At 47.1% G+C, this 4,735-nt stretch overlaps 2 pseudogenes; one reads left to right on the top strand and one right to left on the bottom strand.

Moving 5' to 3' along the window:
• Window positions 1–302: 302 nt before the first annotated feature.
• On the bottom strand, window positions 303–869 carry LOC106694879 (annotated as a pseudogene).
• A 2,643-nt stretch (window positions 870–3,512) lies between these two features.
• Window positions 3,513–3,996, top strand: LOC102428140 (annotated as a pseudogene).
• The last annotated feature ends 739 nt before the right edge of the window (window positions 3,997–4,735 follow it).

Raw genomic sequence — 4,735 nt, 5'->3', positions numbered from 1 at the left:
ATTTTAATTTTTATCCAATCCCAGAGGTCCCCCCTCCCCACCCTACTTTGCTTTCTTTTCTTTCTTTTTGTTGAATATTTATAATTTTATTAACTAGTCACCCCAATAAACTTAAAAATGTATCTAACACCCAGCTGGTGAGGCTTAGTTGTTGAGTGTCAACCCATGAACCAGAAGGTGATGGTTCAATTCCCCGTCAGGGAACATGTCCAGGTTTCAGGCTCAATCCCCATCAAGAGGCATGTAGGAGGCAGGCGATCAATGATTCTCTCTCATCATTGATGTTTTTCTCTCTCTCCTCTCTCTGATTCAGAATCACTGCTGTCTGAAGAAACTGAATCACTGCTACTATTATCAGACTCTGATGAACTGCTGCTGCTGTCACTCAATCGGAAACCAATTCCAACAACAGCTGTGGATGATGGCGTTTTCTCAGATTTTGTTTGGCATTTTCTGGAATTTAACTGATTATTGACATCCAGTAATCGCTTTTCCAACTCCTGTTTTCTCTGTGCATGAAGTTGTTCATTTGACTTCATTATTTTCTTACCAAGGGGTTTTAGTGGTCTTTTTCTTAGACATGCAGCAACATATTTTTCTAGCTCTCTCAGTGTTGTTGTTTTCAGTGTTGCAAAGTCTATCTCTATCTCTTCATGGTTGGAATTTCTCAGTGAAGGTTCTCTTGAATGTATTATATGGACTACTTTTCCAAGTTTATCTCCAGGGATTTTGTTTATATCCAAGCTTAACCGCCTTTTCTCATCATGGCTCATAGGTTTAGAATTATCTTCGTCCTCAGATTTCAGAGCCAACACTGGTTGTTGCCTCTTCTTTGGCTCATTGCTCTTGGATTTCTCCTTTAATTTCATTTGCTTAAACTTCTTTCTTGGATTTTCATCTGTGTTATTAACCTTTCCTTTTTTGTTTTTCCATTTCGATTTGTCATTTTTTTTCTTTAGCTTATGGAGTGGTACTTGGGATAGAACCTGTGAAAGGACAAAGCAGAAATGAACTCTCCTCCACTTTATCTTGTAGGGCTGGGCCCTCAGCCTAAACCCCCTCCCCTTTCTGAGAGTGACCACAGGAATGCCAGTAATATCCTAACTCCCCCAGCCACCACCTGAGTGGACCAATGAAGCTCCAGGAACACAGCTAAGGTCCTAATAAGGCTATAGTGGGGGATGGCTCAAACCTCAGAATGTGTTGGTCACTTCCTGACCTTTGTGCTATAAAACCCTGCTGAAAAACCCTGACCAGAGTGACCAATCTCTGTAACTCACGTCACTTACCTAAGCCCACCCAAATGATTAGCCCTATAAATTCTTTGTTCTCTTGGGACTCCGGGCTCTCTCTCGCATCCAGTAATGGAGGCAGAGGGGGACCAAGCCTGGGCTTGAATAAAAGACTCTATGCTTTTGCATTGGACTTGGCGCTCCCTGGTGGTGTCTTTTGGGGTCTTGAAATCTGGGCATAACATTTGGGGGCTCGCCGGGACCCCCAAGACCCACGAGGGACCCCGATCCGGAGAGTCTGACTGACCGCGGTAAGTGTCTGTGTGTTGTCTGTTCTGTTCTGTGTGAGCTCGTTTCTGAAATCTGTAGTGCCCGAAATGGTCTAGGCGGATGCACTGGTGGACCTTGGGTGGGAGGAGTCAGAGGACGCTCCGATCCTCCGTCTGGGGGGGGGGGGGTCGTGAAAACCCCTCACGAGGGGAGTGGGCTCCCCTCGAAACTCTGGGCCGAGGCGGGTCGCTCCCGCTGGTTGGCGTAAGACCATCGTCCAGTTTTCGGCTTTGCTTCTGCGGGGTTGGAAGGCTGTTCTTGGGCGCCTTTGTTTGTCTGTGTTTGTGTGTTTTTTTTCTGTTTTCTGTGGACATACTGGACGGACATTATGGGACAGACTCAAACTACTCCTTTAAGCATTGTGGTCGTTTTAAAGTCAAGGGCTGGGCCAAACCTGCTTGCCAGCCTCAGGTGTGGTTTTCCAAAACCGCTGGGAATTTGGGACCTTGAAGCTTACTGAATTCAAATGATAAAAGAACTTATGTCTTGAATTTTTGAAGTTTATTCTTAAAAATGTTACTGATTGAGAAATGCTGAATATTTGACTTGCCAGCTAAAAGTTTAAGGTTCAGATTGAATTGGGAAAAATTGTATATTGTGGTAGCTAAATGCCTTTGCTGAATGAATGTCTGGTGAAAGTATGTGAGTGTGGAGGGAGGGGGCCTGCCCTCTCCTCTCTTTTGTGTGGCTCCACAACTTTGGTCAGGCGGGCATCTGAATGAGAATCTGTGAAAACAGGTCACCCTCTCCCTTGTCTGTCTCTCGTCACCGATCATCATGGGGTCAGGACAAAGTTTGTTTGTGGGGGACTAGCCAATTTACTATAGAGAAGGGGGAATGGAACTGGTCTGTGTAAAGTGAAAGCTACTTTGTGCTGTCTGGCTATACACATGAGGAAAAACCCAGCTTTAAGGGAAAGATAGTAGAGAACTTTTAATTGCTTTACTCTGAGGTATAATTTTGCTGCATCAGGTTAAAATTTTAAAAATCTAGGATTAATTTAAAGGTATAAGGTTGCAAGCCAAAGAAGTTTAACAAAGGCTGGCTAGGTTCCAAGATTGCTTAGTTCTGAGATTGCTTATAAAAGAGCAAGAGAGAAGTCTTTTCAAGTTAACTGTTTGCTTAGCAAATTAACAAGGTAGCAAATTTCAAAGAACTTGTTATTCATGGTTTTCTTATCTCTTTGGTAAACACAAAGGGCTTACAGCTCTGCAGGGCATAGAGATTTACTGCCTGTGACTGTGTTTTGTTTAACTTGCTGTTTTCAATTATTTATTAGAATCCTCATAGAGGACATAACCTGGTCTTTCCCTTCCTCCCTCATCCTGATTCTGAAAGCATCTGTAACTGGATTTTGGGTGATCTCCAGGCTTTCTGTCTGCAAGAAATCTCCCTATGCACCTGTTATCTTTCCAGGCTGACTCTGTGAGGAAAAACTATCGGCCTGGGCTGAGATAAGGGGGGCGGGGGCGTTGGCAGTTAAGTTACTGGCTGCAGACCTAACAGGTCTTATCAATGAATTTCAAGGTCACAAAAAGTAACTGTAAACACAGTAGTCTTTCTCTGCCCTGGGTTATTCTTTTTAACCCTTCCAATGCTAAATTAGACAGATACCTGTTCTTAGTTTTATCACAAAAGGTCTAGATATATCTTAAGAGTAAAAGTACATTTAAAATGTGTTCATAAATATTAATCTAAAATTGCTGAATGTTCACTTTTGGTAATCATTAAAGGATTAAGGTTTCTAAGAATAAAAAATTCTAATACGTTAAAAAAACAACTAAACTCCCAGGAGAAAAGCGGAGGAGGAGCAAAGCTAAAATCCGCAGCCACCCTGGTGATTTAGAACTGTTTTTGCTAGGCAGACTCAGCCCCTGAGAGCCAGGTCAAAGAAGGAGGGGCTGTTGCCGGTGGTGTAGGTAAGGGCGGGCGCTTTGGGTGGTGCTGGTTATGGCGTTGCCCCTGGCGCCCTGACGGGACCCTGAGAGCCGAGAGAATAAGGACCACTGGGAGGCGCGGGGGACCGCAAGGCCCAGAAGCCCCTGGTGGAGAAGAAGCGGCGCGCAGATCAACCAGAGCCTACAGGAGCTGCGGCAGCTGCTGGCGGGCACCGAGATGAGGCTGGCTGGCCGGTGCCCAGGGGTTGCTGAGCAGGCAGATGGGGGTCATGGCATTGCCTGGCCTCACCTCCCTCCCTCACCTGGCGCCCCCGCCGGCGCAGGTGCAAGCTAAGCTGGAGAGCGCCGAGGTGCTGGAGCTGATGGTGCTGCCCATGCTGTGGGAGTGCTGCGGAGCAGGGCTTGCAGGCACGAGCAGCTGCAGGCAGAAGCCAGCAAGAGCTTCGCTGTCAGCTACATCCAGTGCATGCATAAGATGCACCCGTTCATATCCACGTGCCAGGCCATCAACGCCACTGTCGCCGCCCAGCTCCTGAACCCCCTGCTTGAGTCCATACCACTGCAAAAGAGCAGCGGCTTCCGGGATTTGCTGGGGGACGCTCTAGCCGGGCCCCTGGGAGACCCTAGGCGGAGCAGCTGGCTCACAGGAGGGGCTGATATCCCCTTCAAGTGCACTCCCTTGAAAGAGGCCTGGTTGCTGCTCTGCCACAAAGGGAACTGATAAAAAGGCAAGAAAGCAGGGCCCTAAGGGTTAACAAAAGGGCACTCTCCCTGGACCTGGGAGCCATCAGGACTTTGAAATTCTCCAAGAGAGGAGGAGTCTGACTCAGAGACTGGCTGAAACCTCGTTGGGTTAGGAGAACTGGAGGCTGCATGCTGAACTTGTAGACTACAGTTTGCTGGGCAGATGTCTGAGCCCAATTGTGTAGAGATTAGCTGCTCTGTGCAGCAAACAACTTTCTCCTGTGCCAGAATGCATTTTACGGAGATTGTTCAGACTGTGTTTGCGGCTAGAGAGGAGAAGAATGACCGCCGCACACAAGCCCTGACTGTGGCTTGGAGAGAACTGAGCAAGGTGACTCCCCTGCTACATTCCCAGGTGCTGGTTGCAGCCAAGAGCATGGATCACCCTGTATGGCATTAGAGCAATGCCCTACGTGATGGACTTGGCTGATGCCTTCTTCTCATGGACATGGCTTCAGAGAGTCAAGGACAGTTTTGTTTTGTGTAGGAAGGGTCAACAGTGAACTTTAGTTGCCCTCCCTCAAAGGTATT

This window comes from Myotis lucifugus, unplaced genomic scaffold, assembly GCF_000147115.1.
Source record: "Myotis lucifugus unplaced genomic scaffold, Myoluc2.0 scaffold_698, whole genome shotgun sequence".
Taxonomy (NCBI): Eukaryota; Metazoa; Chordata; class Mammalia; order Chiroptera; family Vespertilionidae; genus Myotis; species Myotis lucifugus.
The sequence above is the reverse complement of the archived record's forward strand: the minus strand, read 5'-3'. Positions and strand labels throughout refer to the sequence as shown.